At 43.6% G+C, this 24,767-nt stretch overlaps 1 protein-coding gene across 2 annotated transcripts in view; it reads right to left on the bottom strand.

The window, feature by feature from the left end:
• The window catches only part of B3GLCT (beta 3-glucosyltransferase), a 540,453-nt gene that overhangs the window by 195,713 nt on the left and 319,973 nt on the right, over positions 1 to 24,767 (bottom strand). The gene's annotated exons all lie outside the window — the stretch shown is intronic.

Genomic DNA, 24,767 nt, shown 5'->3' with positions numbered 1-24,767 from the left:
TCCCCTGAGAAGATTTCTAAACTGTGAGCTAATGAAAAGAGGTATTTTTTAAATAAATATAGGTAAAAGAGACATAAAACTTAGATGTACATGGTCAGGATTAGGTACTGAGCAATATAATTATTTTTTTTTTTTGGGGGATCTGACAGGTACAATTTTTTTGTGGGATCTGACAGGTACGATCAGCCTCAGCTAGTCTGTCCAGACAAAGCCAGGATCCTAGACTTTCTCCAAAAGGGTCTTGAAAAGGTCTTGAAGCCAGCTACCCTAAAAGGAATCACCGTTTGGGGGAGTGGGAGTTCTAAAATTTACAGGATAGCAGATCATCCCTGGGTCATAAGATCCCTTAGGGCAGCCAAATGGCTCTCAGTCCTGAGGTTTTAAAAGACCCTGTTCTGGGACTTAACTGTAGTGCTTAACGCTTTTATGACAGATCTATTTGAGTCTATTTTTTTTTTTATATTTCACTTAAAGGGGTTCTCCGGTGCTAAGACATCTCATCCCCTATCCAAAGGGCGTGATGCTGTCACGCCCCCTCCCATAGGCTTGCATTGAGGGGCGGAGTGTGACGTCACCCGCCGTCGGCCCTGTGGTCGCTGGTAATCAGACCCGGAGCGAACACGCTCCGGGGACTGATTACAAACGGGGTGCCGCGTGCAAGATCACAGGGGTCCCCAGCGGCGGGACTCCCGCGATCAGGCATCTTATCCCCTATCCTTTGGATAGGGGATAAGATGTCTAAGCACCGGAGAACACCTTTAAAAATTTTATTCTTAATACCACATTGTTCGTAGCTGTGACATCAGCTGGTAGAATAAGGGAGTCAGTGTCTCTCCCTCTCTCTCTATTTCAGAGCCTTATACTCAGATATAACATGACAAAATGTCTTTTCTTCCAAAAAATTGTTTTACCGTCCTTTGGTTACAATTAAATGAAAGAGAGAGACTTTTTTACACACAAGATGTGAGGCGTTGTGTATTTGATTATTTGGATGGAACAAAAAGCTTTAAGTAATCATCCAGCTCTGGGCCAAATAGGGGGTAAATGGCAGTAAGATCTCTTTAGCTAGATGGGTCATGCAGCCCATAAGCCTAGCTTATGTCTCTTCAGTGCTTGTACCATCTTCTGATCTCAGGGCTTACTCTCTCAAATCAGTGGTCTTCGCTTGGGACAAAAGGAGGGGAGCCTCTGTGGATCAGATTGGCATGGCTGTTACTTGGTGGTCTCCTCATGCTTTTTTTCTGTCACTACAGGGTTGACTTTGGGAATTCTTCTTCTCTACCCTTCGACCATAAAATTTTAGAGGCTGTAATCCTACCCTTGGGTTTATCTCTGCTTGTGTTTCTCAGGTGGCACTGTCATGGCAAAAAGGAGAAAGCTGGTAATTACTCACCATTAATTCTGATTCCTCTAGTCATGAATGCATAGAGGGCCTTCATCCCCTATTCTTTTGTGACACAATTGAATTCAGAGCACTGGTATGGGGTTTCCCCTTATGCCATATATATATGTACTGTATGTGCTAATCAGTAAGAAAGATGCGAGTTCTGTGTTCATGGCAGAGGTCACAGATTAGAAAAATCGGATACTTCTCTGGCGCTCGCAGGATCCGTGTTGGTGGTCAATCAGATAAAGACTCCAGGTTTGATAAATAATTAAGTCTTTATTTCTTCATAAAAAAAACAGACAACGCGTTTTGAGGGGTCACGCTGATATACGGCCGTCCGCGCATGCGCGGGGCAGCGGTGGTCCGCAGGCAGGGGGACTGCAGCGGCTTCCAGGTACCTACACAGCCCCTCCCACGCCAACCCTACGGCCTACCAACTGCAGCGGAAGACGGCGACAGACACCAGGGACCCCAACAATATCTTAGAACGCAGCACCAGCACGCAACTACGTTTGGACGACACTGAGCGCCAGCACCAGACCTGGTGAATTCACTGCCATAGAAACATCACACAACTCAAAATCACTTGTTCCCCTCTTATACATATTCACAGAATAATGACATTATGAGCATTTTTAAATACTGTTGACAACATCGCTAAGCACATGGATCCTTTGTTTACCTTTTCATCTGTTCCTCCCTGACACGCACGCATGTCAGTGACGTCACCCGACCAGCCCACATTCTGGGTCGTTTCACTGGCTTTTTTGTATATATAAAAAGCATTATGTTACTTGTCACTGTACCCATGACCTGAGGAAGAGAGGTGACCCCTTGAAACGCGTTGTCTTTTTTTTAATGAAGAAATAAAGACTGAATTCTTTATCAAACCTGGAGTCTTTACCTGATTGGCCACCAACACGGATCCTGCGAGCGCCAGAGAAGTATCCGATTTTTCTAATCTGTGACCTCTGCCATGAACACAGAACTCGCATCTTGACTGAACCGCCTCGACTATCTCGAGAAACGGAAGGACACAGGCTGCCGCGGATCACCAAAAGGTGACACAGGCTGCCGTGACACGAAAAGGTGAGCAGTTTTCATTCCCATTCCCCTTTACTCATATCCCCATGAGGTAACGGCACAGGGTGCGCTGGTCTTCTGTTCCCCTTTGTTCCCTTTTCTTTCTCGAATCAAAATCAGTAAGAAAGGCTCTTCTGGTCTTGGAAATTCACTGAGGCTGACAAGGAGGGCACTTCCTTTTATTGTCCAAGTTTCCTGTGATGGGGGAGTACCTCTCTCGGGTGGTGTTGTCATTGCTCGGGGAAACATAATTACCAGTGAATAATTATCGGCTTTCTTTACCAATAAAACAAGCCTGTCATTGCTGTAGCTATAGGAGAACAGAATTTCCACTGTCTACATTAGCTACATGAAATATGAAGCTTTGTTCTCTCCACATATCTAAGCAATTTTTAGGTGAAAGAAACACAATTTTGGTATCCGCAGGTGACTCTTTTAAACATTGAAAATACCTATTTATCCTGTGGTCTGCCAAATTATTCCTGAAAGACTGTCACAACATCAATCACCACAAGAAAAGTATTTTGGGAGGCAGTTGACAAACCCCTGACCTGCAACCCATAACAAGAAAGACTGAAATGATAAAGCACTTCCATTTATATAAGAGCAGCACACACTTTAAAGAAAGAAAGCTAAAATTTTATTTTCTACAGAACAAAATAGGGGTAGCATTGTTCGTTTGGTCAATACAAAGATTAAAGTAATTCACTTAAGAGGTCCTCCATGAGGTGATTTTAGTACGTACTTGCCAGACAGTAATGGACATGCTTAGGGAGGATCTGCACTTGTCTTGGGGCTAAATGGCTATGTTGTGAGCCTACCATAACACTGTGGCTAGCTTTTTGTGAACTGGTATTTCCTGTTTGAGTTTTCTTCTTTGCCTACAAATCCCATAATTAAATTTTCCTGTTTCCCACACATCAGCCACCCCATCCATTGAAACATGAATGAGCTGCATCCATTCAAAGACCTGTGGTTTTCAATCAGGGTGCCTACAGCTGTTGCATTAGTTGCAGACTGATCTCTCTCCCACCAAGCGATGCCTCCACCCATTGAAGCAAACAGGCTTCCTGTCATCAGCTGAATAAATCAGGTCTCGACCGCATTGCAACCTGGGAAAAATCTGAGACAACAGTCATTTTGTATGCTGTTAAAAATAAATATTGGGGTGAAAATCACAGAAGAATTGTGAGAAAACCGTCACACACAGGTACAGGCACTATATTATGAACTACACTAACTTTACAGCCCCTGTAGCATAGTCAAATAAAAATTCCTGGAATACCCCTTTAACACACTGGGACTGCAGTATAAAAGTGTAGACAAAAAAGTTTGCCAGTAGCAAACAAAGTGGTTCATTTTTAGAGGCGTACAACATACTGTTTACACATTGAACTCAATAACAACACAGCATGCAATAAGCTGCTTAACTCCCTTCACTGATGGCTTCAGGCAGCCAATAACGTTATCTTAGTCTACATAGGGGAATTCAGAGAACTGCATAAGAAAAGCAAAACTTATTGATGTAAAGACATAGTAACAAACTAAATTACTAAATTAATCAGCACAGATTTGTAAACAGCATATTAAGAGGTGGAGATTAATGTTTAACCCCTTAACCCCTTAAGGAAGCAGGGTTTTTCCGTTTTTGCATTTTCATTATTTAATCATCACCTTCTAAAAATTATAACGCTTTCAATTTTGCACATAAAATTCCATATGATGGCTTATTTTTTGCGCCACCAATTCTACTTTGCAGTGACAGTCATTTTACCCAAAAATCTACAGCGAAACGGAAAAAAAAATTAATTGTGCGACAAAATTGAAGAAAAAAAATCATTTTGTAACTTTTGGGGGCTTCCGTTTCTATGCAGTGCATTTTTCGGTAAAAATAACACCATAACATGTACAGGCCAGGGACACACTTAAATTACACTGCCCCCTTTCCACCTTCGAGAAATTGTGTATTTCAGATTCTCGGACATTCCGTCCAATTAGCTCCATCTATGCCCTTCTTCTTGATACGCTTCGGACTGATCCATTACCTTTTCGGATCGGTTGGGAGAAGGAATTAGCCACTGCATTCGATGATGAGGAGTGGGAGAAAGCATTCCGACTTTGCCATAAGTTGTCGATTTCCTGCAGGGCACAGGAAACTAAATACAAAATTCTAACGAGATGGTACCGGGTACCAACCCTTTAATCCAAATTTTACCCAGGTGTTTCTGATGCCTGTTGGAGATGTGGTGAGCCAGGAGGGTCAATGTCCCATATATGGTTATTATGCCCGAAACTGACTCCTTTTTGGTCCCAAGTACTGGATGTAATTCACCAATTGACGTCTATTCATTTACCTGTGTCCCCAGGCCCCCTTCTTCTCTCCATGCTCCCACCCTCTTTGTCAAAGTGGTCCGCCCGACTAGTTAGCTTTATGCTTCTGGCGGCTCGTACGGTCATCCCCCAATTGTGGAAATCTTCCTCTGCTCCCACATTCACTTCGCTCCAGGAACTCTCCCATCTACATAGGATGGAGGAGTTGCTGGCAGACTCCAGAGGGCAAGTGGAGAGACACTATATCATATGGGGACCGGGGATATCCTTTCTCTCAGACACATACAGAACTCTCAAGAAATGTCTGCTGACTGATACCTTGAGCGTGTGCCCTTACATATGATGTCAGTCTGTCCGATGTTGGGGACCTCACCAGTGCACCGTGCTGAAAGGTTAGTCCTCTTTATTGTCTCCCTCTCTGTCTGCCTGTGTTTTTCTGTCTCCTTCCAACTCCTCCTGTCTTCCTTCCGGTCTACCTGGGAGCCTTCTCCCTTTCTCATTTATTCTTGCTCTTCTCTTTTTCTTGTAGGAACACTTATGCCAGACTAGGTGCTGATATTTTATTGTCTGCCATGTATGCCTAAGTGTTTATTGCTGTCATGTTGCAGTCCTAAAAGACTAGTGTTACTGCTCCTAATATGACTTATTTGCCATATTACCTGCTTATTTATTTTGGGCGCATGTGCGCCACATATTTTGGCCCCTTGGTCACTTGCACATTTACTACTTTGTATGTTTAAAATTTTTAATAAACTTTACTATTGAAAAAAAAAATAATATCACCTTGAGGGGCATTTACTAAGGGGTTTAGTCATTTTTTTCTGACTATTTTTGGCGCAAAATTGTCGCAATTGCGCCTACCCTATTTTTTGTGCGGCTTTCTCTAGCAAGAGCTAGAAAGTCAATTTTTTTTCCCCGCTTAATTTACGCTAGTTTACAGTTTTTACTTGCAGTGGTTAGGAATTTATTAACTGAGACAGTCGCAGTTGCGCAATAAACTGTCGCAATGGCCGTAAAAAATGACTAAATTTACTCCAGCTCCAACATGGAGCAGGAAAAGCTACTGCCGCCCGGGCTCCGACATACTTTCTCCCCGCTACCCTCACTGCGCTACCGGGACACTGCAGTGATTTACATCCCCCCCCCACCCCTCTCACCTGCCAGCGCCACATAACTTCCATCTGTCTGCTGTTGCAAGACTACAAGTCCCAGGGAGTTGTAGTCTTGTAGCAGCGGGAGCTGAGCGGTGCGGGCGGGAGACAAGGGGAAGGGGGTAGTGGGGAGGCCGTATGAGGAGCCCGGGCGGCTGCACTGTAATCTCAGCCCGGGCTCCTGCCCTGAGAGCCAAAGGCTTTGGCTGTCAGGGCATGCTGGGTGTTGTAGTTTTGCAACAGCTGGAGGGCCACAGTTTGCAGACCACTGGTGTAAAACTAAACAGCTGAAGGGGACCGGCGAAGACGTTCATTTACCCTTCCGAGGCTCCAGCGACGATCGCTGACGGAGATCGTCGGGCGGCACTGTCGCGCGGCAGTGTCGTGCAGCGCTGGATCCTACAGAAGCCGGTAAGTTGCCCAAGCTTCCCAACCAGGGTGCCTCCAGATGTTGCAAGACTACAACTCCCAGCATGCCTGGACACCCTTTGGCTGTACAGGCATGCTGGGAGTTTTAGTTTTGCAACAGCTGGAGGCACCCTTGTTGGGAAACACTGGCCTAAAACAGTGTTTCCCAACCAGGGTGCCTCCAGATGTTGCAAAACTACAACTCCCAGCATTCCTGGACAGCCATTGGCTGTCCAGGCATGCTGGGAGTTGTAGTTTTGAAACAGCTGGATGGCCACAGTTTGCAGACCACTGGTTTGTGGTCTGTAAACTGTAGTCCTCCAGCTGTTGCAAAACTAAACAGCTGAAGGGGACCGGCGAAGACGTTCACTTACCCTTCCGAGGCTCCAGCGACGATCGCTGACTGAGATCGTCGGGCGGCAGTGTCGTGCAGCGCTGGATCCTACGGAAGCCGGTAAGTTGCCCAAGCTTCCCAACCAGGGTGCCTCCAGATGTTGCAAGACTACAACTCCCAGCATGCCTGGACACCCTTTGGCTGTCCAGGCATGCTGGGAGTTGTAGTTTTGAAACAGCTGGATGGCCACAGTTTGCAGACCACTGTTTTGTGGTCTGTAAACTGTAGTCCTCCAGCTGTTGCAAAACTAAACAGCTGAAGGGTACCGGCGAAGACGTTCACTTACCCTTCCGAGGCTCCAGCGACGATCGCTGACTGAGATCGTCGGGCGGCAGTGTCGTGCAGCGCTGGATCCTACGGAAGCCGGTAAGTTGCCCAAGCTTCCCAACCAGGGTGCCTCCAGATGTTGCAAGACTACAACTCCCAGCATGCCTGGACAGCCTTTGGCTGTCCAGGCATGCTGGGAGTTGTAGTTTTGCAACATCTGGAGGCACCCTGGTTGGGAAACACTGTTTTAGGCCGGTGTTTCCCAACCACGGTGCCTCCAGATGTTGCAAGACTACAACTCCCAGCATGCCTGGACAGCCAAATGCTGTCTAGGCATGCTGGGAGTTGTAGTCTTGCAACATCTGGAGGCACCCTGGTTGGGAAACACTGTTTTAGGCCAGTGTTTCCCAACCAGGTTGCCTCCAGATGTTGCAAGACTACAACTCCCAGCATGCCTAGACAGCCTTTGACTGTCCAGGCATGCTGGGACTTGTAGTTTTGCAACATCTGGAGGCAACCTGGTTGGGAAACACTGGCCTAAAACAGTGTTTCCCAACCAGGGTGCCTCCAGATGTTGCAAAACTACAAGTCCCAGGTTGGGAAACACTGTGCCCGGCCTCCGCCCCACCTTACTGTAAGGACATGCTGGGAGTTGTAGTCCTGCAGCTGGGGGCAGGGGGACAAGCTTGTCACTTGCCCACACATCTCCTGTACCACACAACTACAACTCCCAGCATGTCCTTACTGTAAGGGGATGCTGGCAGTTGTAGTCGTGCGGGGCGAGAGATGTGTGAGCAGGTGATAATAAATGTACTAACCCATTTTTTTTTCTTCTCATTTCAGATCCGTGTATCCTGTGGACTCCTTCGGATTCGGTGGACTACTTCGATGACCAGCGTTTTTCTTTGTTTGATTTTAATAAAATGGTTAACGAGAGCTTGTGGGGGAGTGTTTTTTGTAATAAAAATTTTTTAAAACCTGTTGTGTTTTTTCCTTACTTTACTAGACAGGCTTAGTAGTGGAAGCTGTCTTATAGACAGAGTCCATTACTAACCTGGGCTTAGCGTTAGCCACAAAAACAGCTAGTGCTAACCCCCTATTATTACCCCGGTACCCAACGCCACAGGGGTGCCGGGAAGAGCCGGTACCAACAGGCCTGGAGTGTCAAAAATGGCGCTCCTGGGCCTAGGCAGTAACAGGCTGGCGTTATTTAGGATGGGGAGGGCCAGTAACAATGGTCCTCGCCCACCCTGGTAACGTCAGGCTGTTACTGTTTGGTTGGTATTTGGCTGAGAATGAAAATAGGGGGGACCCTATGCATTTTTATTTTTTTTTTTAAATAAATAATTAAATATATTTAAAAAAAACGCATAGGGTCCCCCTATTTTTATTCTCAGCCAAATACCAACCAAACAGTAACAGCCTGACGTTACCAGGGTGGGCAAGGACCATTGTTACTGGCCCTCCCCAGCCTAAAGAACGCCAGCCTGTTACCGCCTAGGCCCAGGAGCGCCATTTTTGACGCTCCGGGCCTGTTGGTACCGGCTCTTGCCGGCACCCCTGTGGTGTTGGGTACCGGGGTAATAATTAGGGGTTAGCGCTAGCTGTTTTTGTGGCTAACGCTAAGCCCGGCTTAGTAATGGACTCCGTCTATAAGACAGCTTCCACTACTAAGCTTGTCTAGTAAAGTGGGAAAAAAACACAACAGGTTTAAAAAAAAAATTATTACAAAAAAACACTCCCCCACAAGCCCTCGTTAACCATTTTACTAACATCAAGCAAAGAAAAATGCTGGTCGTCGAAGTAGTCCACCGAATCCGAAGAAGTCCACAGGATACACGGATCTGTAGAAGAAGTAACCAAAAAAAAAAATAATAATAATAATAATTGTAAGTACATTTAGGGAGAAAAAAACTGTGTTAAAAAAAATGTAATAAACACACACACACACACACACACACTAAACGCCGTTTACCACTTCTGAGCCATGACTACAATTTATTTATTGAATTATTTAGATGTGGTGAAAAAGCTAAAAAAAAAACCTCAAAAACAAAAGATCCAGAAGGAAACCTAACAGCCAAACCTATTCAGACAGCAGGAAAAAGGAACAGACTATTTTTTCTACTATATGAAGTAAATTTCCCACTTTTGCCTATGTGTGCCAAATGTATTAATGCCGTGCAACAATTTAGTAAATTTGTCGCACATAGTCAAAAATGAAGTAGAAAAAAACAAGGTAAAAACCAGACTACATAGTAAAAGATTAGTAAATGCCCCTCCTTATCTTTATTCTGTAGGTCCATATGGTTAAAATGATACCCTACTTATATAGGTTGGATATTGTCGTACTTTGAAAAAAAATCATAACTACATTCAGGAAAATGTATATGTTAAAAATTCTCATCTTCTAACCCCCTATAACTTTTTTATTTTTCCGCGTACGGGCCAGTATGAGGACTAATTATTTGCGCCGTGTTCTGAAGTTTTTATTGGTACCATATTTGTATTGATCGGACTTTTTGATCACTTTTCATTCATTTTTTTCATGATATAAAAAGTGACCAAAAATATGCTATTTTGAACTTTGGAATTTTTCTGCGCACACGCCAGTGACCGTGCGGTTTAATTAACAATATATTTTTATATACATTTCTGCATGCGGCGATACCACATATGTTTATTTTTATTTACACAGTTTTTTGTTTTTTTTTGAATGGGAAAGGGGGGTGATTCAAACTTTTATTAGGGAAGGGGTTAAATGACCTTTGTTAACTTTTTTTTTCCACTTTTTTTTTGCAGTGTTAAAGAGTTAATAATAATTGTATTTATTTATATAGCGTCTACAGATTCCGCAGTGCTTAAGTTAAGTTAAGGACCAGGCCAATTTTCACTGTAGGACCACAGGGTTTTTTTCACATCTGACCACCGTCACTTTAAGCATTAATAACTCTGGGATGCTTTTACCTTTCATTCTGATTCTAAGATAGTTTTTTTCGTGACATATTCTACTTTATGTTAGTGGTAAAATTTTGTCTATGCTTGCATCATTTCTTGGTGAAAAATTCCAAAATTTGATGAAAAATATATTTAGCATTTTTCTAACTTTGAAGCTCTCTGCTTGTAAAGAAAATAGACATTCCAAATAAATGATATTATGATTCACAAATATTATATGTCTACTTTATGTTTGCATGTTTTTTACTTTTGGAAGACATCAGAGGGCTTCAAAGTTCAGCAGCAATTTTCCAATTTTTCACAAAATTTTCAAAATCTGAATTTTTTATGGACCAGTTCAGGTTTGAAGTGGATTTGAAGGGACTTCATATTAGAAATACCCCACAAATGACCCCATTATAAAAAAAAACTGCACCCCTCAAAGTATTCAAAATGACATTCAGGAAGTGTGTTAACCCTTTAGGTGTTTCACAGGAATAGCAGCAAAGTGAAGGAGACAATTCAAAATCTTAATTTTTTACACTCACATGTTCTTGTAGACCCAGTTTTTGAATTTTTAAAAGGGGTAAAAGGAGAAAAATCCTCTCAAAATTTGTAACCCAATTTCTCTCGAGTAAGGAAATACCTCATATGTGTATGTCAAGTGTTCGGAGAGGGAGTTTTTCTGAAATGGTTTTTGGGGGGCATGTCACATTTAGGAAGTCCCTATGGTGCCAGAACAGCAGAAACCCCCCACATACCATGGCATACCATTTTGGAAACTACACCCCTCAAGGCACGTAACAAGGGGTCCAGCGAGCCTTTACACCCCACAGGTGTTTGACGACTTTTCCTTAAAATTGGATGTGTAAATAAAAAATATAAAATTTTCACTAAAGTGTTTTTTTCCCCAAATTTACCATTTTTACAAAGGGTAATGGGAGAAAATTTGTAACCCCATCTCTTCTGAGTATGGAAACACCCCATGTTAGGACTGTGGGCACACTACAATGCTCAGAAGAGAAGGAGCCACATTTGGCTTTTGGAGAGCAAATTTTGCAGAAATGGTTGCGGGGGGCATGTTGCATTTAGGAAGCCCCTATGGTGCCAGAACAGCAAAAAAAAAAAAAAAAAAGAAAAAAAAACACATGGAATACTATTTTGGAAACTAAACCCCTCAAGGAACGTAACAAGGGGTACAATGAGCCTTAACACCCCACAGGTGTTTGACAAATTTCCGCTAAAGTTGGACAGGAAAATGAAAAATTTTAATTTTTTCACTAAAATGCTGATGTTACCCCAAATTTTTCGTTTTCACAAGGGGGAATTGGAGAAAAAGCCTCCCACAATGTGTAAACCCATTTCTTCTGAGTATGGAAATTCCCCATTATGTGGATGTAAATTGCTCTGCGGGCGAACTACAATGCTGAGAAGAGAAGGAGCGCCATTGAGCGTTTGGTGAGAGAATTTGGTTGGAATAGAAGTTGGGGGCCATGTTGGGGGCCATGTGCGTTTACAAAGTCCCCCGTGGTGCCAGAACACATCTAACACATTGCCCGCCCGCCCGACGTTTCGCCACAGGCTGTGGCTTTATCAAGGGCTAAGAGGCAAATGGCGTGCAAACAAGCCTTACAGGGGTTTATATAACCTCCTGTCTCTGACATCATCAAAACATGTCACTTCCTGTATAATCATGACATCGAATTGGTCACAATCTCATGCAAGCTATTGATTGATCGTCTTCTGGCCAATAGAATTTAGACCAGGATGCATCTTGCTATATTCACCTGATTGACAGCAGTCTTGACCAACCAGCAGAATCCATTCATACTTCTAAACTCCTTATTGGTGCCGGAAGCGGCCACGTATGTGCGCCATTACTCCTGCGCTAACTGATAGACTCCCAAACATCCGGTTCGGGCGCATGCGCAGTCCAGATGCGCAAAGAGACGTGCGCGAGTACTTAGTCAGTTACAGCCACTAAACCAAAAAGCTGCGCGAAAACATATGTGCCAGCACTTAGCCGATTTCTGCCTTCATTACATTATGGTTCGCACATAACTATAGTTATAAAGACTGTGATACACAATTCAACCACTATATGTTATCGCACGACTGCGCAGCAAGGACACCGCTAACCCAATTCGAGATTACCAATAGTAGTTACCGCCTGGCAACATAAAGGGGACAGTGATATATTTGTATGTGTGTATTCATCAATTGCACTGCATTATCAGTTTCCATATATCATATAGACCTAATAGTTTTATACGTGCAATAGATACACATGATACACATGCTCATGACCAATAAGATGTCATGATTATACAGGAAGTGACATGTTTTGATGATGTCAGAGACAGGAGGTTATATAAACCCCTGTAAGGCTTGTTTGCACGCCATTTGCCTCTTAGCCCTTGATAAAGCCACAGCCTGTGGCGAAACGTTGGGCGGGCGGGCAATGTGTTAGATTTTTAATTGTCTCACACTATAGATTGTGGACTGCAGCCACAATCTATCTTTTCAATTCAATTTAGATAGCATGCAGTGGCATGCCAATCAATGGATTATGGATCAATATGTGTGAGGCTATTTTAATCTTGGCTCAATAAACGTTACGTTTTATATTGGGTGGGAAATATAGGGTCTTAGTGACTGCTTAGCGGTCAAATGTTAATAATATTGGATTTACCCTCCACTCATAGGTCCCTTTTGTTGCATTAACCACCAATTTAGACCTCAAATATACAGAGAGCACTCTCACTCCTGAGCCTTGTTGTGCGTCCGCAAAACATTTTACGCCCACATATGGGGTATTTCGGTATTCAGGAAAAATTGGTCATTTTTTCCTTTTACTGCTTGTTAAAATTAAAAGTATGGGGCAACATCAGCATGTTAGTGTAAAGATTTTTTTTTTTTACACTAACATGCTGGTGTAGACCCCAATTTTACCTCTTCATAAGGGGTAAAAGGAGAAAAAGCCCTCCAAAATTTGTAACTCAATTTCTCCCGAGTACAGAGATACCCCATATGTGGCCCTAAACTGTTTCCTTGAAATACGACAGGGCTCCAAAACGAGAGAGCGCCATGCGCATTTGAGGCCTGAATTGGGGATTTGAATCCGCCATAAAAATACCCCATGGCAGTGTTTCCCAAACAGGGTGTCTCCAGCTGTTGCAAAACTCCCAGCATGCCTGGACAGTCAGTGGCTGTCCGGCAATACTGGGAGTTGTTGTTTTTCAACAGCTGGAGGCTCTGCTTTGAAAACCGTGCCGTAAAAGAGGTTTTTTATTGGGGGGGGGGGGGGGGGCTGTGTAGGGGTATGTGTACATGTAGTGTTTTACTTTTTATTTTGTGTAGGTGTAGTATAGTGTAGTGTTTTTAGGCTACATTCACACGGTTGGGTTTACAGTGAGTTTGAGCTGGGAGTTTGAGCTGCCGCTGAAAATTTGCCGCATCTCAAACTTGCAGCAGAAAACCCACATCACATTGGGGGGGGGGGGGTCAAACCTCCAGCTGTTGCAAAACTACAACTCCCAGCATGCACTGACAGACCATACATGCTGGGAGTTGTAGTTATGCAACAGCTGGAGGCGAAACACTGAGCGTCTGGTACTTAACTCTGTGTTTTGCAACCAGTTTGCCTCCAGCTGTTGCAAAACTACAACTCCCAGCATGTACGGCCTATCAGTGCATGCTGGGAGTTGTATTTTTGCAACAGCTGGAGGTACACTGGTTGCGAAACACTGAGTTAGGTAATAAACTCGGGTTCACAACCAATGTGTCTCCAGCTGTTGCAAAACTGCAACAATCAGCATTCAACAGCTGGAGGCACACTGCTACAACTCCCAGCATGCGCTTTGCTAGTCTGTGCATGCTGGGAGTTGTAGTTATGCAACCGCTGAATGCACACTTTTTCATAGAAAAAACGTGCCTCCAGCTGTTGCATAACTACAACCCTCAGCATGCACAGACTACCAAAGGGCATGCTGGGAGCTGTAGTTGGAACTCCAACGGTTGCAAAACTACAACTCTCAGCATGCCCTTTGGCTTTGCATGCTGTGAGTTGTTGCTAAGCAACAGTAGGTGGTGAACAGGCCTCAACTCCTGCTGTATCATGCCGCCGGGACCAGTCCTGCTGCTCCTGTCGCCACCACCGCACACAACGGGACCTCCGCCGGACCAGGGCAAGGTAGGAGACCCCCGCTGGCGCCGATCTCCGCTCCTATTGCCGTCCCCAGCAGGTCCGTGACTGGGTTACTTTATGGGTTATGAGAGAATGTGAGGGAAGCCTTGATTTACCTTTTTGGTGTGAACCCTTTGAGGAAGGAAGACAGGTTCACAGATAGTCTGGACTGGATACATTCAATCAATCTCCCTCTTTTATGTGCATAGCACTAGTTAAGGCATATCCCTCGTCTTCCTGTGTTTATTTGGTCGGTCTGCTGCTATAGATGGAATCTCCCAGCAAGCAGTGTATAGCAGTATACAGAGACACAACACCCAGTGGTCAAGATTTTAGAGTTTTTTCTGGGGTAAGGAGTTGTTTTTTGGTAAAAAGTGATATACAAATATGTCAGGAATCACATAGGCTATCGAACCGAGGGAATTTATCTCAAGTAATGGAGGGAGGAGTTTATCAAGGGTGGTGTAGGTGAACAATTTACATGATGTTAGTGTGTATGTACGCAAAATTTATTAAATGGTTGCATGATGTGGTAAATACGCAGTAAACATGGTGTAGTACACTTTTTTTTTTTTTTTTAATGACACTTTATGACCTTATGGCACAGCAATTTTAGAGAAAGCTTCTAAAGCAAAAGTCGGAATGAAAGGCCTCTAAAAAAAACAAACAATCTTGCCTGTGCCCACACGAGAGTCTTAGACATGTTTCATAATGTCGATCCTAAACTTTGGGTCCGTTTGGCGCAAAATTTATGCCCTCGTTCCCTCTCCATGCTTCTGTGGACGTGGTTGCTCTCAATTCGGGATACCTTGTCTCTGTAATTTTTCACACGATGAACCCTGAACTCGACCAGTCTGGCCCCCTCTTTCCTGTTTCTGACCACCCTAATTTTACTCATGGCCTGTCTTTGGAAGGTGGGATCCTGGGTTCCTCCCTTTCTTGCCCATTGCACTGCTCCCATGTCCTGGCTGGGGGTGCCCTCAAGCCCCTGGCTGTTATTTTGTAGTCGTGGCTCGCGTCAACTTGAGCCGCATTTGAATACCTTCAATTAAAACACTTCTACTCTTCCTTAACTGGTGACCTTGATTTACACCGCTCCCCGACCCATTTTAAGCTGCTCTGTATGGCTTCCTGCCCTCGGCACTCTATATCACACATTTATACTCTCTTGCTCTCGCCGAGGTCGCAAGCCCTTCCTCCTAACTTGGGAGACTAAATTGGGCAAGCAATTCAATCCTGAGCAATGGGCCCAATGCTTTTGCCTAACTCATAAGGCGGTTATCGCTACCAAGGTTCAGTAGACCAGCTTTAACCCCTTGGGGATAGAGGGTTTTTCCGTTTTTGCACTTTGGTTTTTTCCTCCTCCTCATAACCCTTCCAATTTTGCACCTAAAAATCCATATGATGGCTTATTTTTTTGCACCACCAATTCTACTTAGTAAAATCAGTCATTTTACCCAAAAAAGAAAAAATTCAATTTTGTAATTTTTGGGGGCTTCCGTTTCTACGCAGTAAATTTTTCATAAAAAATTACATCTTCTCTTTATTCTGTAGGTCCATAAGATAAAAATTATACCCTACTTATATAGGTTTGATTTTGTTGTACTTCTGGAAAAATCATAACTACATGCAGGAAAATGTATACGTTTAAAATGGTCATCTTCTGACCCCTATAACTTTTAATTTTTCCGCGTACAAGGTTGTTTGAGGGCTATTTTTTTGCGCCGTGATCTTCAGTTTTTAGCGGTACCATTTTTGTATTGATCGGACTTTTTGATCGCTTTTTATTCATTTTTTCATGATATAAAAAGTGACCAAAAATACGCTATTTTGGACCTTGGCATTTTTTGCCCGTGCGCGATTGATCGTGCGGTTTAATTAACAATATATTTTTTTTTATTTCGTATGCGGTGATACCACACGTTTATTTTTATTTACACAGTTTTTTTTTTTTTTATGGGAAAAGCGGGGTGAATCAAACTTTTATTAGCAATGTTATAGCTTCCATATTGGGCTATAACACTGCGCACACTGATCTTTTACATTGATCAATGATTCTGCTGCTTGACTGCTCAAGCCTGGATCTCAGGCACTGAGCAGTCATTCGGCGATCGGACAGCGAGGAGGAAAGTAGGGACCCTCCTGCTGTCCTAGAGCTGATCGGGATGCCGCGATTACGCCGCGGCGATCCCGAACAGCCCACTGAGCTAACCGACATTGATTTACTTTCACTTTAGATGCGGCATTCAACTTTGAACGCCGCGTCTAAAGGGTTAATAGCATGCGGCACCGCGATCAGTGCCGTGCGCTATTAGCCACGGGTCCCGGCTGGGCCCGACCAGTTATAGAACAGGAGTGGGCGACGGGCGAACAGGTACGCCCTCTGTCCCCAACAGGTTAAGATACTATCCAGGTGGTAATGGGTGCCATTGGTGCTACATCATTGGTTGCTGGCGGATTCTTGTTGGAGGTGTCGATCTGCCGAGGGTATGTTGACACATATTTGGTGGAGTTGTCCGGCCTTGTCCTCGTTTTGGGACTCAATCTTTAACCTCTTAATGTCCACGGACGTATATTTACGTCCGTGGCCGGCTCCCAATCTGTGAAGCACGCTCAGAAGCTGAGCACGCTTCGTATCGGGACCCACGGCTAATATCGGACATCGCTGATCGGGCTGATGTCCGGTATTAACCCTTTAGATGCCATGATCAATGTTGATTGCGGCAGCTAAAAGAGAGAAATCAATACCGGCTAGCTCAGCGGAGCTGTTCGGGACCACTGCGGTGAAATTGCGGCGTCCCGAACAGCTGAGAGGACAGCAGGAGGCTCCCTAGATGTCTGTATGATGTCAGAAGAAGAATGTGCAAAAAAGTGCAAATACAATTTCGATGGGTGACCTGAAAATGTGTATTAGTCTCAACTTTATTGAGAATCTTGAACAAGGACTGTAATGTTCTCAATAAAGCACTTTCTTTAGCTCCATGTTCCTAAACAGCTAGAAGCATAGTTGACCTCATCAATAACACCTCTCTACAGAAGTCTTTTTATGGATATCTTTATAGGAACTGCCAAAATTTGTTTAGAGAGGAGTGGGCAGCTTTCTTCTTGCCAGGAACTTGACTTGAGACTAAACAGATAAGCAACAAAAACAGCCACTCCATGTAAGGACTGGATTAGTGTGAGACATTCACACTTAAACCAAGATCACACCGGACTATTTAGCCTTCGGAAAATATAACTAACTAAATGCCAAGCATAAGCAAATGTAAAAAATATTTTCCCAATGTTAGAGAAAGATGCATGTCAGCTGATGCCCTGGAAATCTAACTGTCTTCAGATAATATCAAAATAAGACTTTGTAAAAAAAAAAAAAAAAAAAAGGAACAAAAAATATTTTTTTTTAATCAAAAACAGTAAAACGTAGATTCTAATGCAAATTATATTGAATGAAGATGAAATGTAATACAAGACACTGCTTATGGACAGATGTGTTCCACATAAACATCTTTTTTTCCTAATCCTGTTAAGTCTAAGCAATGTCAGACAAAGCAAAAAAAAAAAAGTTATATATATTAGTAAGCTTCTTTAAAGGGGTTATCCAGGAAAAAACTTTTTTTTATATATCCACTGGCTCCAGAAAGTTAAACAGATTTGTAAATTACTTCTATTAAAAAATATTAATCCTTTCAGTACTTTTGAGCTTTTGAAGTGGAGTTGTTCTTTTCTAAGTGCTCTCTGATGACACGTGTCTCGGGAACCGCCCAGTTTAGAAGCAAATCCCCATAGCAAACCTCTTCTACTCTGTGCAGTTCCGGAGACAAGCAGAGATGTCAGCAGAGATCACTGTTGCCATACAGAAAACAACAACTGAACTTCAGCAGCTGATAATTATTGAAAGGAACAACAAAAAACGTGGTCTCAAATGGCTGGAGGTGTTCAACCCCAAATGCGGTTGTGCATTTATACTGGGGGAGCAGATCCTGCCCTTGTAGTCCATTGCTAAGGGCGATCCCCAGCATAAAAATGCATACAATGGAGGATGCCTGCAGCAGACTACAAGTGCCACAATAGAATCCTACAACAGATAAACGGTGTGGATGTGTAACAATTAGAATACAATAGAGGAATATGGGTGCACTACTGTGGTAGATGTATACAATGACATTGGCTATCCCTCAACACTGATGTTAAAATTGAGACATTCGCCAGTGTATCCTTATATGAAGGACACACCAGAGCCCACATACCAACGCCAAGGTTTCTCAAGATGGTGCGAGACCTACGCTAATCCTACCTGTGCTTGATAAGCAAAACAGGGGCCAGTGGGAAATTACGGCAGCATTCCGTCGACTCACAACTTCCTCCCAGATACCCTCCAAAATTAATGCGCCTTGAATATCTTCAAGGCAGCATTAAGGTAGCACCTGTGAGGCCATGCACCCATATTAGCCAACTCAGGTGGGGCTTGCAGCTTGCCTCCCTCCTCCCATTGCATGTGTGCTCAGTCACGCTGGAGGGTATCTGGGAGGAAGTTGTGAGTCGACGGAATGCGGCCGTAATTGCCCACTGGCCCCTGTTTTGCTTATCAAGCACAGGTAGGATTAGCGTAGGTCTCGCACCATCTTGAGAAACCTTGGCGTTGGTGTGCGGGCTCTGGTGTGTCCTTCATATAAGGATACACTGGCGAATGTCTCAATTTTAACATCAGTGTTGAGGGATAGCCAATGTCATTGTATACATCTACCACAGTAGTGCACCCATATTCCTAAATTATTGAAAGGATTAAGATTTTTTTAATAGAAGTAATTTACAAATCTAAGAAGAAATTGTTTAACCAATCCTTCAAGGATTTTTTTCCCAAAAAGGTACACAATGATATTCAAATCAATATTATGGGAATACTTTGATTAATAATTAATTACTTTTATTATTAAACATTTATAAAACAATATAATAAAATTGTTATATTATTAATATTATCCTGGCACAGGTATATAAAAAAAGGTGATAATCCACTGGGCCCTAGTGGTATTAATCACCAAAAATTTGGTATCACGAAAAAACTTTATATTCTGGCAACCATATAGTATATAATAGATATTGCTGGATATCCCAGTCTGGAAAAAGATAATTAAAGTCCTCTTCAGTGTAGCTGGTGAAAAAAGTCTTTGCAATAGATGTTGTAGCAAATAAAGTCTTTGTAATAGATGTTATAATAGATAATGTAACATATATGTTGTTACTTATTACAGTCTTACAAATCTGTTTAACTTTCTGGAGCCAGTTGATATATAAAAAAAAAGAAAAAAGTTTTTTTCCTGGAATACCCCTTTAATTTAAAAATATCTCCCCAATAATCAGTTATAATGGAGCCTTACAACCTTCTAAAGCTCTGTTCAGATGGTGGAATGTCCTCAAGAAAATTTCCGTGCAAGCATTCCACCGACAGCAGAGAGCCTGCAGAAAATGCCAGGGTTGGAAAGCTCGGAAATGCGCCCCCTTATAGACAGCAATGCATTTCTGTGAAGACTCTGCAGAAAGAAAAGACATTGCTTTTCTCTCTGCAGATGCCAGAATCGGGACAGGAATTCTGCTGTGTGCACAGTGCAGCAGAATCCCATCGAGATCATGGTAATGTACATGTGGAAATCTTCATTGGACTACTACCCACATTGTCACCGTACCTGTATGTTCAGGCACCATCCTTACCACCGTATGACCACATTTGTACCGTATTGCCCATTCCCTCTAAGCATTTAACCCCTTAAAGACAATGGACATAGATGTACCTCCTGGTACGCTGGTACTTAACGCACCAAGACAACCATTTAAAACCGGTACATGAAGCGTGCAAAGGAAATGCGCTCGCTTCATACATGGCAGGTCCCGGCTGCTATCAGCAGCCAGTGACCCGTTGGTAAAGACGGACGTCAGGGATCACGCTGATGTCCCCCATTAACCCCTCTAAACACAAGATGGCTGATGTACGCCATTACTTTAAACACATGATTGACACCATGAGGGAAAGCTATAAAGGGGTACTCCTCCCCTAGACATCTTATCCCCTATTCGAAGGATAGGGGAAAAGATGTTTGACCACGGGGGTCTGGCATCTGGGCCCCCCTAAGATCTTTGTGTACCACCTAACGTTCTGAATATTCTGTTCAGAACGCTTGGTGTATGCGGTCGTAACATCATGAAACGACCCCTTCCATACACATGAACGGAGGGGGCGTGGTGTGATGTCACAAGGGGGAAAGGCGTGGCATGACGTCATGACCACGACTGCCTGAACCAAGGGTAAAAAATGTCAATGGGCGGAGTACCCCTTTAACTTTCAGACAACCCTTCTTTACATCCATCCATCCATCTCACCTCATCCCCAACCTGACCACAGTATTCATCCCAGCTCTAACCTATTAAGTAAACATGCAAGTAGGGATGAACAAATTGAATCTGACGAATCCTAATTCGTCACAAATTTCAGGAGAAATTCGATTTGTAACGAATGCGAATATCGCTGCGATTCGATCGCGTGAATCACTTTATTAAACTCCATTTACTGGGGTCCAGGCTTCAGGGGCCGAGCATCTAAAATGGTGGATCCACATGTGAGGACATGAGGCAAGGAATCCTGGGAATGCGGGAACAAGGGTCGACGGGTTGACCTTGAATAACATGCAGCATGCAGCCTATCAGCAGACAGCCACCCCTGTGATGTCACAGCCCTATATAATAGGCAGCCATCTTGCGGCCACTCACATCAGCGTTCTATTGCAGAGAGAGAGGGACAGAGCAATGTGTGGCACAGAAAAGCTTTTTTACAGCAGCGATTCACCTCAAGCCCAAATCCAGTCTAGAAGCACTTATAGTGAAGTTAGATGGATTGAGAGAGAAAGTGCAATTGTGGGTGTAGTACACAGCGACTGTGTGCAGCAGTACTGGTGTGTACAACAACTGAAAAGTGAATAGTAGCCAGCCATTTAGGGTGAGCAGAGCACTAAAAGCATATCGTCCTCTATTAAGTGTAACCTGTGCATGCATCTAAGTGGTGTACCATTTTGTTCCTGTTAAAGTCTCAAGGGCCTAATAACTGTGAAAGGCCAGCCAAAAGTACACACCTGCTGGTGTTGTAAACAAATACTGTTTTAAGCATACTGGAGCGCATTGTACTCCCCTCATTAGTGCATGCCAGATACATACATCTACGTGGTGTACCATTTTGTTCCTGTTAAAGTCTTAAGGGCCTAGTTACTGTGAAAGGCCAGTCAAAAGTACACACCTGCTGCTGTTCTAGAAAAATAAGCGTTGTGGAGCGTATTGTATTCCCCTCATATACGCACTAACTATGTCAGGCAGAGAAGTGCCAGGACGTGCACAGAGGAGTGGCAGAGGCCTGAATTTATCAGACGCAGGCAGAGGTCCCAGCAGACTAGGGGCAAGTGGCAGCAGGAGTGGCAGTGAGAGGCCTGAGCTCCTGGTATTAGCTAGCGGTCGTGTCTCAACCAGCAACCCATCTGCTGTCATTGACTGTTTAACTTGGTCATCCACTTGAACACAAGTGGCATCTGACACTCCCAGTCAAGAGTCGGTGGGTTCCTCAGACACAACCATCAGTTGGCATGGCCGGGGAGCAATGTCTGTCCTCCAATTGCCTCTGTCCTATGCTGTTCCCTCACCCATAGAAGTATCCTATGCTGTGGGTTCAGCTTTACTTTTTAGTACTAGATCTACTAGAGGACAGTCAGCAGCTACTGCCCAGCCAAGAAGCGGAGACATCCCCCGATTCCTTCGCTAGGCGGGCAAGTAGTGATAAGGAGAGTGGCATGGTAGTGGGAGCGTTCAGGCTCCTGAAGCACACGCTGTTGAGGAACCTGAGGAGGACATCAGTGACATGCTGACACAACTTGATGATTATGAAGCCTATCACACTTGGGAGCCGGATGCAGAATGGGCTTAATCATCATCAGGAAAAGAGGGTGGCAGGTTGCCCATGAGGCAGCAGTTGAGCCAGCATGGTGGTAGCATGGCTGGGAGTCAGCATTGTGGCAGTAGTGGGAAGTCACGAGCCAAACGTGCCCGGGTTAGACCACCTGCTTCGTGGCAGCATACCTGCCTGGAAGGTAGTGGAACAGAGGTCCCTGGAGTCGGTGGCAGTAGCAGTCAGTCAGTGAGGACTGTTGGTGGGAAAATAAGTTACTCTGCGGTGTGGCAGATTTTCATCAAGTATCCGGAGGATGTCAACATGGCCACATGCAATTTAAACAAATATATTTAATCTCTTCAATAGTGAGGCACTTTGGCCTGGTCAGGCTGCCGCCACTTCCGGGCTGTGTCATACTGTCACCATATTGTCTCCTTTTGCTGCTGCCACCTCCAGGCTTGGTTATTCTGCCACATTTTTGGTCTCCTCATGCTGGTGCCACCTCCAGTCTGTGTCATTGTGCCGCCATGTGGTCTCCTCATGCTGCTGGGACATTAATTAAAAATGTTTATGGTAATCTATTTAAAATATTCAATTTAAATTTGAAAATATATCTTTAATCCTTTCAATTGTGAGGCCCTATGGTCTCGTCAGGCTGTTGCCACCTCCAGGCTGGGTCATTGTGCCACCATATGGTCTCCTTATGCTGTAGGCACCTTAAATTAAACTTTTAAAATATTAATTTATCTAAAATCTTCAATTTAAATTTTCAAAAACCTCTTTAATCTTTTCTATTGTGAGGCCCTATGGTCTCGTTGGGCAGCTGCCACCTCTAGGCTTTGTCATTGTGCCACCATGTGACTCCTTGTTATATTGGGTTTTGTGGTCACACAGTATTAGTTCAAAGTAAACGCTTCGAACACCCGTGACATTAAACTTGTGAATCTAATTAAAATCTTACATTTAAATATAAAAAAAAAAATTGATGTTATCTTTTCAAGACTGAGCCCCTATGGTCGTCGGCATCAACTATTACCTGTGGAATTACCACAAGAATCCAATCAAACTGGTTGGGGCGATAACAATGAGCCATAGCGGATTAAATTAAACATTCACACTTTCACAGTCGGGGGGGGGGGGGGGTCTGAGAGGCAGGGGCTGGAACAGCTGGTTGCTTGCCTGGCAGAGAAACGCCAGCTCAATTTTAAAATACAAGTACGAGCTTTTTCAATGCAGCAACTTATACACTGCAGCAAATTTTACACTACTGGAGCTGGAATTACCGCGGCTGCTGGCACCAGACTTGCCCTCTAATGGGTCCTTAACAGAGATGAGTGAATCAAAATCGGACAAATCAATTTTTTTTAAAATTCATTCCTCTACAGTCGTAGTCATAACCATAACTGATTAAATGAAGCATTTGCAGTTCCACACAGAGTAAGACAGTTGGGGGGGGGGGGAGGGGTGCTGGAACAGCTGGTAGCTCACCATAATGAGTACTCAAAAAATTTAAATAAACTCAAATTAAATTAAATGTAAATTACATAAAAAAATATTTTGCCTCTTACATTTTGACACCATATGGTCTCCCTGCTGCCACATCCAGATGCTTTGCAGCAGTGATTCCAATAGCGATGCCTGTAATCTGCATGTCATACTGAATAACAGTATTATTCCACTAACACAGCACACTCCCCATGCATGTTACGACAAGACAAAGTGTTCTACAACCCTATTGAGGCTCTCTGTATCCCAGAAATTGCAGTTTTTAATAGCAAATAAATTTGGACAGAAACATTTTTTTTTTAATTCAGCGAATAGAATTTTTCCAAAAATTTGCTCATCTCTACATGCAACCATCACACCCATCATTAAAAATCAACATCATTTGACCCATGCTCTATGGACAGCTATCTTCTCATCTTGCTTCTCCTCTTTGCCTCAAAACTTCTCAAACAACATGTCTACCTTGAACTGTCCCCACCTTTCATCAAACTTAATCTGGCTTCTGTCCCCACCACTCTACCAAAACCAAGGTGCCCAATCTGTTGACCACAAAAACTTCATAACAATATTCTGTGGCATTTTTCTTCATTCTCCTCTGGCTTTAACACAGGCGACCATTTCCTACTGCTACAAATTCTTCTATCCCTAGGCATCACAAATTTAGCCCTCTGCTTAATTTCCTGATACCTTACATATTCAGTGTTTCCCATTCACATACCACCTCCTCACCCTGTTCTCTTACTGTTGAAGTTCCTCAGGACTCTGTTTTGGGGCCTGTATTCTGTCTTGGGACAGATTATAGTATCCCATGGCTTTAAGCAGTACTTCTACGCAGATGACACTCATATCTATCTCTCTGGTCCAGATGTCATCTCCCTCATATCCAAAATCCCAGAGTGTTTGTCAGTCATATCTTCTTTCTGCTGCTCTCTCAAACTCAACATAGAGAAAAAGGAATTCATAATTTTTTCATGATCTTTCCACCCCACCCACTCTATCAATCACAGTCAATTGTGCCATTCTCTCACCATACCCACAAGGCTGTTGCTTTGGGGTCACCTTTGACTCTGTACTGCCATCCAGACCATTACCACTTCCTGCTGGCTTCACCTCAAAAACATTTTGGATCCGCTCATTCCTAAACTTTGACTCAACTAAACCAATGGTACATGCCCCCATCATCTCCTTATATT

The sequence above is a fragment of the Hyla sarda genome, chromosome 2, assembly GCF_029499605.1.
Source record: "Hyla sarda isolate aHylSar1 chromosome 2, aHylSar1.hap1, whole genome shotgun sequence".
Taxonomy (NCBI): domain Eukaryota; kingdom Metazoa; phylum Chordata; class Amphibia; order Anura; family Hylidae; genus Hyla; species Hyla sarda.
Note: the sequence above shows the minus strand (reverse complement) of the source record. Positions and strands in the feature narration are given on the sequence as shown.